Raw genomic sequence first — 13,535 nt, 5'->3', positions numbered from 1 at the left:
CCGCCGCAGCCGGCCTCTCCGGGCGGTGGCGCCCCACCCCGGGAGGACACGCCCCCGAGGGCTACCCGACCCGACCCCCCAGCCCGCAGCTGGGCGGGCGGCGGGAGCTTTGTCCCCCAGCCTCTAAGGATGGCGCCTCCCCGGGGCTGTTGGAGAAGAGGGCACTCTGAGCCGTGCGTTCGCTCATCCAGCCACCCCACACATGCTTACTAAGCACCTACTAGGTTCAGGATAGCCAAAGGGGGGGCGGTGATCATGTGAACAAATATACCCTCCCACGTTAGAGACCTGGAGCAGACACGTCTGAGGAATCTGTGCGGTCTTGGGGTGGGACTTTTAGTCAGGGCCTGCCCCAACAGTGCTGCTTTGGAGTGTGGGTGGTGGTGGTGGTAGGCACCAGAGAAGGGGGCAAGGAAGTGAGAAAAGCGAGGAAGCAGGGGCTTCTTCTATTACCTCTGTCATTTAACCCCCCCCCCCCCTTTGGGCCTTCAGCATGTACCAAAAAATGAATTGAGGACTCATTATTTCAACATTACTTATTACTGGCAGGAATACATTTCCTTTAAGGGCCTAGGTCAGCTTTGTGCAACAGGACTTTCTGTGATGTGCTTCATACTATCTGTACTGTCCAATGCAGTGGTCACTGGCCACACGTGGCTGTTATTGAGCCCTTGAAATCTGGCCAGTGAATCTGAGGAACTGAGTTTCACATGTTATTTCATTTAAATTAAATAGCTGCATGTGGTTAGTGGCTGTGTTATTGCAGTGATGGTCAAGGCTCTTTACTTCCCATCTATTACACCAAAGGCCCCTTAGGTCAAGAACCTATTACTACTCAGCTCTCACCTTTACCATAAAACCCTCAATCTGCTGGTCTAGTTACCCTCTGTCCTGCCTCCTATAGTTATGCTGAATCATTTCTTAGAGACTTTGTATGTCCATTCAATAAAACAAACCTTTGTTGAGCACCTTTTTAAAAATATATAGTTTTATTGATTTCAGAGAGGAAGGGAGGTAGAAACATCATTGATGAGAATCACTGATCGGCTGCCTCCTGCATGCCCCTTACCTGGGAACCCGGGCATGTGCCCTTGACCTGAATCAAACCTGGGACCTTCAGTCTGCAGGCCGATGCTCTATCCACTGAGCCAAACCCGCTAGGGCAGGCACCTTTTGTGTGTAAGCAGTGGGGATTCAAAGATACCCAAGTAGTCTTGCCCTAAGTCTGATCATCCAGTAGTCGTTTTAGCCAATGTTTGGGGGAAGGACCCTATATTTTTGTTAACATGACCTCATGCCTCTGTGTACTGACTTTGCCCAGGGTGGAGATCCAGAAGCTTGGGTGGGAAAAGCCCAAGAGTTGAAGCAAGAAGCCCTGGACTGGACTCAGGGATGGCTTCCAGCACCTGCTTGGTGATTCAGTCGCTCAACTTATATTTACTGAGGATCACATCTGTAGTCTAGGCAGCTGGATGGCAGAGGGCCAAGGAAGGAACAAAAATCAGATCGACTTGAGATTTCTTTTTTAAAAAATATATTTTATTGGTTTTTTTTACAGAGGAAGGGAGAGGGATAGAGAGTTAGAAACATCCATGAGAGAGACACATCGATCGGCTGCCTCCTGCACATCTTCTACCGGGGATGTGCCCGCAGCCAAGGTACATGCCCTTGACCGGAGTTGAACCTGGGACCCTTCAGTCCGCAGGCTGACGCTCTATCCACTGAGCCAAACCGGTTAGGGCTGACTTGAGATTTCTTAACAGCAACACTGGACTTAAGATCGTTGAATAGTATTTAAAACTGAGTTTTGATTTCTAGTTACATTGTCAGGTATTCAAAGGATGAGAAGGTTTATCACATAGAGTCCCTCTTTGAAAACAGTTAAAGATAGCACTCCGACATGAAGAGAAATCAGAACTATACTAGTAGGTGTGCTCAACAATAGTGAGTAGAAGCATTAAATCACTTTTTGTTTTTGTTTTTTAAAATATACTTTTATTGATTTCAGAGAGTAAGGGAGAGGAAGAGAAAGACACATCAATGGTGAGAGAGAATCATTGATCGGCTGCTTCCTGCTTGCCCCCTACTGGGGACTGAGCCCACAATCTGTGCATGTGCCCTGCCGGGAATCAAATCATGTTTCACACGCCCACGCTAAACCACTGAGCCATGCTGGCTGGGCAAATCACTTGTAAATGATGCTTGTCTAAAGAAATGGTGCAGGGCAGTGCCAGCAAAGTACAGCCTGACTGGGCACAAGTGGAGAGGGTGGCAGAGTCATGGGAGTCCCACCAAGCGAAAGGAAAGGGAATTGACCCTATAGATGTCACCTCTTTGAGGAAGAGAAGACAGCAGTTAACTGGGGAAGAACTTTCAGAGGTGCTGTTATTTTTGTACTTTCTTGCAAGGCTTGTCTAAAACCCACATGCTCTGTCTCTCTTCTCTGGCCCTAAATTTCCAGGTTAACAATTCCAACTTTTCCAGTGATGGGATAGAGGATGGATCAGAGAGGGGGTGGGTGTTAAACAAAGGTCAGAGTCCAGGGCCAGTGAAGTTTATATTTACCCTCATTATTTACATGGTGATGGTTCAGGTATTAATTAACAGGAAACTACAAAGACCTTAAAAAAAAAGGCTGTATGCCAAGAATATTTTTTCCTCCTCTCTGTCCATGACCTAGAAAATATCATAATACAAATAGGCCTTTCTGATTTCTCTGGTTTTCAACAGAGATATAAAGTGAAACTAGGACTTTTGAAACAATTTGCTTCTTTATGTTCACTTAAGCAGAACTTGGTAGGAGAAGTACTGATTTGGAAAACAAGGAATAACCTTCGTCTAGTGCAGTGGTTCTCAACTTTCCGGCCCTTTAAATACAGTTCCTCATGTTGTGCCCCAACCATAAAATTATTTTCGTTGCTACTTCATAACTGTAATGTTGCTACTGTTATGAATCGTAATGTAAATATCTGATATGCGGGATGGTCTTAGGCGACCCCTGTGAAAGGGTCGTTCGACCCCCAAAGGGGTCGCGACCCACAGGTTGAGAACCACTGGTCTAGTGGCTGGTACCTTCTCCTTTCTCCTCTTTCCTCCCTTTCTTTCATCCTATTCGCCTTCCCTTCTTCCTTCGCCGTCCCCATCTCTTCCCTTACCTCCTCCCTCTCTCCTCCCCCTTCTTTCCCTTCTCTTCCTTCCCTGTCCCTACCTTTGACCTTTTCTTTTTTCATCACTCTTTCTTTTCTTCTTTCCTAACTTTCTTTTCTCCCTCCACACTCCCTCTTCTCCCCTAAGACAATTGTTCTGGGAGCTACAAAAAATGTGGGACTTGGGGAGATTTTATGGGCTTCTTGGGGAGCCAGGTAATGGGAGGAAGATCTTAAATGCAAGGGAGACCCTGCAGGGGAAGGAAATTGAGGGAGCCCTCAGGGAGCACCCCAGGCACCCTCTGTGCTTATGCCCACCCAGACTGTACTTTGCTGGCACCCCACAGAGGAATGAGGCTGGGCTGGGTGAAGTATGGCAGGAAGTTTGGGACTGGCTCTGACAAGGGGCCAGGACCTGGCTGCTGGATGACCAAACAGGGCCCCACTGTGCTATGAGTTCAGATCCTCGCGATGGAGGCAGAAACATTTCCCCTGCTTCCTTTCCAGGTTCTTTGGCTGTTCTAATAATAAAAAGGACATAAGATAAATTAACAGGAGAAAAACGAATTTAATTGTATCGATACAGGAGCCCCACAAAGAGGTGAGACTCAAAGGCAATTGAGGCATGTAAGCCATCCTCAGCTGAGGAAAGGGGTAGGGGCCTGGGCTTCACAGGAAGATTAGTGGAATGGATGTTTGGCAATCAGCTATTTTCCCTGCTAAGCAGATTTTTTTCAGATACAAAATATGTTATCTCTGATAATCGCTCTCTTACTGGTACAGGCCCACTGTCTACATTCTTTCAGGCAGTTAGGGGGAAGTAAAAAGGTTTTCTTGAGTCTGCTGGGTCTTAATGGCTTTGGGCTGAAAATCATCCACATGCCAAAGAGACCCATTTTGGGGTGGGACAGTCTGTTCCCCTTCCCTGTCTCCCGGCAGGTTCCCCTCAGGGCACTGGGACTGCAGATCTCCGTGACAGCTGGTGCTCATGAGGGGGTCAAGCATTTCAATTTTACCTGAACTTTAAGGGTTTAATGATTGTTTGTTACGAAGGGTGGGAGAGCCCAGCCAGTGTGGCTCAGTGGTTGAGCATTGACTTATGAACCAGGAGGTCACAGTCGATTCCTGGTTAGGGCACATGCCCGGGTTGCAGGCTCAATCCCCAGCAGGGGGCATGCAGGAGGCAGCCAATCAATGATTCTCTCTCATCTTTGATTCTCCCTCTTCCTTCCTCTCTGAAATCAACAAAAACATATTTTTTAAAAAAAAAGAAGAAGAAGAAGGGTGGGAGGAAACGCTGGAAACCGTAGGCCGTGGCTTAAGCCCTACTGTATCCTTGCCCAGCGCAGGATGGGCCAGTGGTATTAGGAGGAGAGGTGGGCAGCCCCCGAGGGCACACCTGTACTGGCTGAGGGAGTTGGGGCAGGGGGCAGTCCTCCATCAGCAGACATCTATATTCAGATCGTGCTTGAGACATGCTACCCCATCCCACCCCCAGCCATGCACCGAGGGGCATGTGGCAGAGGACGGGGAGGAACAACTGCAAGAACCTCTGTGCAAAGTGGGGGACCAGCCAGTTCTGCTTGGCATCCAGGAGCAGGTGACAAGCTACCCAGAGCAGGAACGGCACTTCTGCATCTTCAGCCCAGGACAGCGTTGGCAAAATGCAGCCTCAGCATGCAAACTTGGAAAGGGGTCTGCACCTGGCACGCTGCTCATGGCCTCAAGGTGACTTCATGGGGACCTGGCAGCATCTGAGTCTCTGGAGCAGGGAGGGGAACAGGAGCATATGGCGGTGACCTCGAAGCCACTCAACTTGGTCCTCCTTTAAAATCGGTTTGGTCGGATCAAGTTAGAGCCTCTGCAGAGAATGGCCAGGAAGTGGCCATGGTCTCTAAGAGCTGAGTGGGGGCTTCACCTTCCCCAGGACATGAATGTACCAATCTCACTCAGCCAGGCACACTTCCTGTAAGAACGGATCAAAGGGTGGTTATCACGGGATAAGGCTCAGAAGGAACACCCCTTTATAGAATATCAAATACAATGTCAGCTGTGTCCATGATGTGGACCTGGGGGTCCCCACTCACCATGGCTCCCTGCCCCTGTACCTACATGTCTCATTCTTGCACATTCTGCAGGCCCTAAGTCCCTGGGTGATGAGATATAGAAAGTATGCATATTTGGAGGATATGGGCAGTGGGTGACTTCATGATCACTGTTCACAAGGTGCCTGAGATATTCAATATTAATCTTCTGATAACACTACCTGCTCAGGCCAGCTCCCCACCAGTGCCTCGCCTGCTGAGAGAGACCAATCAAGGATTCAGTCAGAATGGGTTCTGCAAATGCCTGCTTTCTGACACCTTCATATAATCTTATTTGTGCTCCCTCCTCAATTCCAAATGCATAAAGAAGCTGCAAAATATCATTCTAATGAAGCTTTTTTTTTTAGTCTGATGAGATCTTGCTTCCACATGAATTCTTTGTTTGGCTCAAGTAAAATCTTACAAAATGTCTTTATAAAGAATTATGACACAAACTAGACACAGTCTCTTCTCTATGCTCACAGCACCTGCTCTTCTCCCTGGACCATAGACTCTGGATATCCTTTGATGTCAACATCTATGGTCTGACATTGTCGTTTCAAAAAACCAAGTAGTTCTATGTGTATGATTAACCATACTTTATTTTAGCCAGTGCCCTAATGTTGTGAACTTTCATGCAATTATAAAAAGCATTCTTGTGCACAACCTTACACATCTAGAGCATGCACTAGTCTTATGACTTCAAGATGCTCCTACATCGTCCTCAGATGCACCAATGTAGGAAAATGGCCCCAAGTCACTCATAATCTTTCTGCTAGTTTAATGACTTCAGCTGTTCTTGGGTAATCTTTTTGTGTTTTAGTTGTTTTTAGATCAAAATAATCCTTATGCCAAAGTGGCTGATTTTGGAGTGGCATTCTCTCTTACAATCACAAGGAGAGTCAGTCTCAGTCTGACACTGACTATGGAAGGCAGAGTGGGGAGAAAGAAAGAAATGAGATCTTTGGAGCAAGCCCACCCTAAAGCCTATTCTAGCTGTAGACTTCACAGGCCACGGGCCATTGTTTCCCATATTGTCCAAGCCATATGGAGCTCTTCCCTGGAAATGAGTCTGCCTAATATCGCAGCCAATAGTCTTAGTACAATGAGTCAGCCCTATGGTGAGCCCCACTGTCTCTTTGATTGTGAAACAGACGATGGGACACCATGCAGCTATTAAAAATGAGATATTGCATGGAAAGATTTCATTGAGAAGTGAAAAGAGCAAGTATCAATTATATGTTATGAAACCCTATGTAATCAAGGGAGGGAAAATGTCCATTTTAACCAAGTAATCTTGGGGGTGTAAAAGGTAGTGAGAGGAGAGAAGGAATCCTGTCATTTTCAGTGATCTCAGTTTGAATCTTATCTGGCGCCTGAGGGAGGAGGGAGGAGAGGGTACCCCTCCTCCAGGGAGGGCCTCTGGAGAAGGAGAGGCACTCCAGGAAACCTGGCTAGAAGTGGAGCCAGAAGCAAGGCAGAAGGAACCTACTCTTTGAAATGCCAAGTTGGGGCTAGGGGAGGAGTGGGAAGAGGTGTGTGGGGGCAGAAATACAAGGCTTAAAATGCCCAATGCTTATGGACACAAGTCATCCTGATGGGAGTCTGTTTTTCTGGAGAGGGACGGAGACTAGAATCTCCTGGTCCTGTCAGGTGAAGGGCACAGGCAGACCCAGGGCCTCCGGGAGGGGAGAGTTGGCTCATGTAGAGACTTGTGCAGGTCACTGGGTTGAGTGTCTGATGGGTAACAGCCCTGTCTTATTGAGCGCCCAGTCGTCCAGGACTGATGTCAGCACCAGCGCAGGGCCGCACTGAAGAAGACTGAAGGGAGTGAGGCCGAGGTGGGGGTGGGGCACAGGCAGCAAAATGGGGGTTTCACACGGGCACACTCCCAATGGCGTGACGCCCTAGAAACTGTTCCCACCTTGCAGTCATCAAGCCTGACTTCACAGCCTGAAAACCTGCTTTCTGGCCAGTTCAGTTTCTCCTTTAAATGTAAATATGATCTTTAAGGAGCCTCTAGCCAGGGAAGTCTTGATCTGCTTAACTGCTTTCAGTGGGAATACGGAAGTTGAAAGCGTTTGAAAAGAATCCAGTCTGAGGAATTTGCATTTTCAGAAAGCTTTCAGTAGAGGGCCAAGCGATGGAGCCTGTGAATGAAGTCTTTCTGTGTTCCCTGCTCCATGTGAACAGTACAGGAGAAGTAAGAGAAAGGAGGCACATTGCATTCCCCGGCAGCTGCGGGTGGGGGGTGGGGGAAGGCCCGTTTGCCAAGAGCCAGGGAGGATTCTCGGATGGGTGTGTGGAGTCTCCCCTGCAGGTTTCCTGGGAGCTGGTTAGCATGAGATAAACATGCGTCCTGATTCCCAATACCAAGGGCCACTGTTCCGTGCTCTGCAGCCTCTTCTTGCCCCAAGGAGTGGTCTTGTGGGAAGGGGCAGGGCAGCTATGGGAGAGGAAGAAATTTCTCTCTACTCTTCCAGGTTCTTCTGGCTCGTCTAATAATCAAATAGACGTGAAACAGATTAACAAGAGACAATGACTGCATTTCATTACGTATGTACAGATGGAAACCCCACATACATGAGAATCACAGACATGGGAGGTTCAGAGACGGAAAGGGAAAATGGAGTAGATATGACATTCTGAGTTAGGGGTGAGGTAAGACACCTGGGGAGGGAGGTCATTCAAAGGACAATAAGAGGAGCAGATGTTCAGTAATTGGAAGTTTGCCTAGTCTTATGAGAAAGGTTATAGAAAGTTATCTCTGGTAATAAATGTTATTATGGACAAGGCCCCACATTTAAATTCTTGAAGGGAAAGGGAAATGCTTCTCCTGAGCCCGCAGGGTCTCAGTTGCCTTCAGCTCAAAAGAATTCACATGCCAATGTGACACATCTTGGGGAGCATGTTCTGAATCCCTTTGTAGCCCAGTGGGCAGTGTTGGGGGGTAGGGGGAGGGCAGGTGGAGTCTGGCTGTTTGGTGTTTGTATGGGATTTAGTCCCACACGTAGATGGGCTTCCTTTTCCATCTCTTCATACTTGAGTGAGGACCTGTGGTGGCTACAGCACAATTTTTGCTGCAGGTTCTGCGTGTGCACCTGAGTCCAAAGAGCTGAGGGTGCTTCGTGAGGTGATTTAATCCCCGCCAGCACTGAGGCCCACTTGGAGCTTAAGTTCATGGTTTGAAAAGTGATTCTGGTGTCATATGTGGCTGTGCTTCCCCAAGTTCAGCTGCTGAGACAGAAAACTGGATTTAACCAGGGTGTGGTTTTGCCAAATAAGATGGACAAGGGAGATGGACAAGAAAGTTGAAGTTTCTTATGCCAAATCAATTCCTGATCCCATCAGAACCAAACGATTTTCCTTTTGCTGTTCTTATAGGCAAAGCAATGCTCCCAAAGATGTATGAAATATTAATCACCAAAGGTGCAAAGTGGACCCCCAAATGATCCTCTCTCCCCTTCTCCTCAGTTCTGTCCAGCTCCAGGGGTTCACCCAGGGGCCTCCTGGGAGCCTAGGGGTCTTTGAGCAATTATAGCCTCAGGAATCTGGCATGCACACCACCTCCTTGAAGATGCCTTACCACTGCATTGAAGGCACCTTCTGCCACAGCCACAGAATAGAGCACCATAAGATAAAACTAAACTAAACCCCAGTGCCATTATCCAGTCCAGATACCAATGTTGAGGGTATAAACAGAACATGGTGCAAGTAGTTTACTCTTGAGCACTGGAGTTGGGCAGGCAAAAGCACTGGGACAGAAAAAGTGGAGGGGTGAAGAGAGGAAGGTATAAAAGAGACAGTCAACTGATCAACCCAGACCCTTCACCCTAGTGCAGTGGAAGTGGGCTTTCCCACTCACCTATTGTATGCACTCCTTAACTGGGATCAATCACCCAGACCCTAACCAAGCTCTTTAGCTCTCAACCTCCTGGGGGAGTTCAGACTCCCTTCCCTCAGCCCTGCAGCTGAGGCCAATTGGCTCTCTTCCTTGGATACGTTTCTTCGTGGCAGCTTTGGGGCTACACTCCTAGCTAGGAGGTGCCTCAAGGCTTCGCAGTCCCAATCCTTTTGCCAGTTTAGGGCTTGATTCATCCTGGTTTTGGCTAAGAATGCATCTTGGGATGCTGACAAGGGTACATTGCCAGTTCAAATTCTTGCTCCAAGTCTTCGTGACTGGCTGTGTGAGGTGTCACAATATCTATTATTACCTACATATTATTAATGTATATGCTGTCCCTGCATATACAGAGGAGGAGTTGCCTGGGACCAGAGGGTCCTATTGAGTATCCTGGTGAAGCCAAAACTTACAATAGCAGCATGAAGAGCCGTTCTAACTCCTATGGTTACCAGTGACTAGAGGCCTGAGTTACTGCCCTGTCCAACATGGCACTGTGCCTGGGACCCAGGTAGGAGGCGGAAGAGGCTGCATTTGGTGTATCACCTGAGCCTATGGTTGGATTTATTAGTTCAGTTTCCTGGATCCTGGTTACTGTAGCCCATCAGGCCCCATGGCCAGTGGTAAGAGTGGAGACCACAGAGTATCAGAAAAGCTCAGGACCTTCCGCTGGTCCTAGGCTCCTGGCACCAATGAGCTGGGTGGACAAGATGGGCACCTGCAGGAGGATGGGGCATCTCGACTTGGCTCGGCCTTTCACCTCTTGTAGCCTTACCCTGGGTACCTCTCCTACCCTAAGATGGGCCAGTGAGACAGATCTGATAGTCTGGAGGCCATGTTCAGAGCCAAGGTCTGAGTCCAGCCTAGTGAAGATGCCCAGGCTACCTCCAAACTCACAGCCATGGCAGCCTTAGTTATGGCACTGTGTTCAGAAATATACTTGGTTATGCTTCTTTCTACTTTAAACTTCCCTCATGACAAGTACAATGCAAGGGTAGTGTAAGGGAGTATCCACAGATGAGTCCTAATAGTGGTGATTGCCAATGAGAATGGGCATTTTGGAATAAATCGGTGGCATGGGATCCGTTCTGGGCATTGCATACTTGGCATTCATCACTAACAGCCCATAGTATCCCCCAGTCACTATGATAACCAGCACTGCCTATACCTTCCTCTTGAGGTGGGAGGGTAGTACTGCCCAGGTCACCACTGCTCTGAGGAATTCAACCACTAGGAGTCCATGCCTCCAGGCTACTGTGAATCCTTGGCTTGGTTACTCAGGCATTCACTCTGGTGGGGTGAAGGAGTGGGGGAGAGGGGTGAAGGGGATTGGGTAGAGGTGGAGGATAGCATCAGGGCCCTGGTCCCGGGGCCCAAACCCATCTGGAGTAGATGTCTGCTGTTTATAGCTGCCTAGCATCCACTCCCATTTCTTTTGGTAACAGGTTATCAAAAAATTACTGTGTTTGTCTTTTCCCTACTCTTAGCCCTCACACCTTCAATGGGCTGGACCTTCAAGTCCAAAGCTGATCAGAGCACTGCATTCCCCTCAGCAGATCATGGGTTCCAGGAGGGACACAGGACCTACTCAGAGCCCGATGGTAGGCCCTTTATTGCTGGGAGACAAGCTGCCTTCCCTGCCAGACTTGACCTTCAGAGTGTGGGACTGTTGCTGCTGCAGCCATCTGGCCTCCTGGAGAAGGAGCCTGCCTGAGCATGGAACTGAGTCTGCAAAAGCAGGGAGAGACATGGTTCTGGGCCATGGCCTGAGCCCCTGGAACAAGCCACAACTGCACCAGAATTCTTTCTTGACTTCTATAGGAGGCAGTATGTTCTCTTTTGCTCAGACCAGTTTGGGTTAGACTGTCCAACATTCCCAATAAAAGGGGACCTAATTAATATGCCAGAAAAAGTAAGTATCTTCAGAAGGTAAGTATCTTCTGAACTAAGTATCTTCAGAAGAGCCAGGCTGATCAGAAGCAGCGGCCATGGGGCCCTTCCACCCTGACCTGCAGACGGGACCCAAACATGACCCCACTCCACCCAAAGTCAGCACTTTCCTTTGGGAGGCTGGCATCCGAGAAGAGTTCCTGTCACTCCAAGGGCTCCCTCTCCCGAGTGCCTGTTAGGAAAGGAAATCCTGGGATTGGAAGGTGGTGGGTGGGCTCTGGGTTCTTGGTACCTGGCCTGGCCCACCTGCCAGTCACACCTGTGCTGCTCCTGCCTCCACAACGGTTGTCCTGGTTCTAGCCTGAGCAGCTGTCAGAGGCGCAGCAGGTCACATGTGCATGGCTCTGTGCACTCCTTTCCTTGAGTTCAGGGCTGTCCCCCCCCCTCGCACTCCCCCACCCCACCCAGTCCTTAATGGATGACTAACAGGATGGGTATGTAAGCCATCACCTTGGGCTGGAATTTCTCTGAGGTGTGTTGTTTCCCAGAGTTGCCCCAGCAGACTAAGCACCTCCTGTCTCACAGCCTCTCCCCTACTGGTGTTTCCTGGGATCACCTTGAACTAAGACCCCTGCCTCAGCTGCTCAGGAGCCAGGCTCTGGCTGAGTTCAGTGAAGTCACCAGGACGGATCACAGGCTCCAGGCCCTGCCTCGCCCTGCCCCTGTGCCCCCCTCACAGGTGAAGCTGCATGAAGCCATGTCCCAGAGACGCAGTGTTCCCAGGCACAGGGCCTCTCTCCTTCAGGTGCGAGCCTGGAAAGGGGCCAGCGCATTCCTCCTGTTCCCACTAACCACTGGACGGAAGTAGAGTTGACTAGTTATATTAGGGGTATTGAATTAACTAGTATAACTCCTGTTTTTAAAATGAAGAATCTGAAATGATTTGTTCTGTGAGTGGAGAAAATTGCCTCCACTTGGGAACAGCAGGATCCCAGGAACAGCAGGATCCCAGCCTGGTTTACCTAGGGCTCCGAAAGTCACCAGCCCTTCCCCCCCAACCCCTGCCCCCCAATCCGCTTACCTCCCTACCAAGTCCACCTGTTGTGTCTTGGGTAGAACACAGTCAAGAACAGAATTTTTTTTTTTTATTGTTCTATTTTGGTGACAAGAGAGATCCCTGATGGAAACTGGATCTGAAAGAAAAACAAGAACAGAGCCATTAGTTTACACAGTACTTCATGACACCAGAATGCTGGCGGTCTCCAGTTTTAGAGCCTCAGTGGTGAGAGTCTAGCAGCGAAGGTCCTCCTGTTGAAAAAACATTATTTAGGATTCTAATTTCTTCCATTTCTGCATCCACTCTTCCTTCTGTCCAAATACAGCCACCAGCAGACTTGTTTTTCCCTTCAGGCTCCAATGAGCTTATGCAAAGTACCAGGTGCTTATGCAAAGTACCAGGTGCTTATGCTCTCCACTGGCGCGCTCTCTCTCTCTCTCTCTCTCTCTCTCTCTCTCTCTCTCTCTCTCTCTCTCCCCTCTATTGGCTTAGTGGTGCTGGCACTTCACATTTCCTCCTCCTACCCCAAGGACCCCCAGCAGCTAAGAGGAAGCCTGGCTCCCCAAAAGATAGCCTACAGTGGGAGTTTTACTACGTGCAGTGCCCGAAGGGAGAGGGGAAGCAGCCTCTTGCTTTTAGTGCCTCATCCTTCACTGGTGAGATGCTGAGAGGCATCTTTAGGAAAGAAAATTCTAGAAATATCTTTTCCCAGAGAGTAGACTTTGCCACTGTCTGGACTGAGGACACCAAACTGCCGGTTTCCCTTCTTGAGGGTCTGAGAGCCGAGCTACAAAACTCAAGATGACTCGGCGTCCCCCTACAGTGCTCCCCCACCCCCACACACTGACTCTCACACCCTCAGGGTGGTTTTCAGTGGCTAAGCCAACAAGTCTCCAGCCTCTAAGCCAGCTGTTCTCAACCTGTGGGTCGCGACCCCTTTGGGGGTTGAACGACCCTTTCACAGGGGTCGCCTAAGACCATTGGAAAACACATATATAATTACATATTGTTTTTGTGATTAATCACTATGCTTTAATTATGTTCAATTTGTAACAATGAAAATAAAGGGTGTACCAAAATTCACGCAAGAAATAATTTTGATAGAAAACACAGGTTTATAATTAAAAATTGTAAATTTTTAATTGATTCATAAAGCATACAGTATAGGGTTATATTTGGAATAGCATATCGGGCAAAATATCCACAATGTGTCACTATTTGGTGTGGATTTGGGGCTGGAGGCATCATCGGACCATTCTTCTTTGAAAATGTGACTTCTCAGGCAATAACAGTTAATGGTGCTCACTATCGCGACATGATAATCCATTTACCCGATATGCTATTCCATACATAACCTTATACTGTATACTTTATGAATCAATAAAAATTTAAAATTTTTAATTATAAACCTGTGTTTCCTATCAAAATTACTTTTGCGTGAATTTTGGGAGACCCTT

The 13,535-nt window shown here is 48.4% G+C and overlaps 1 protein-coding gene across 1 annotated transcript in view; it reads right to left on the bottom strand.

Moving 5' to 3' along the window:
* Nucleotides 1–5,824: 5,824 nt before the first annotated feature.
* Nucleotides 5,825–13,535, bottom strand: part of SPATA3 (spermatogenesis associated 3) — a 21,622-nt gene continuing 13,911 nt past the window's right edge. The window contains exons 5-6 of the mRNA XM_006760654.2: nucleotides 12,103–12,214; nucleotides 5,825–7,728 (exon numbers count right to left, since the gene is read on the bottom strand). The gene's annotated coding sequence lies outside the window, so the exon portion shown is untranslated. The remainder of the gene's footprint in view (nucleotides 7,729–12,102; nucleotides 12,215–13,535) is intronic.

Source organism: Myotis davidii, unplaced genomic scaffold (assembly GCF_000327345.1).
Source record: "Myotis davidii unplaced genomic scaffold, ASM32734v1 scaffold370, whole genome shotgun sequence".
Lineage (NCBI taxonomy): Eukaryota > Metazoa > Chordata > Mammalia > Chiroptera > Vespertilionidae > Myotis > Myotis davidii.
The sequence above is the reverse complement of the archived record's forward strand: the minus strand, read 5'-3'. Positions and strand labels throughout refer to the sequence as shown.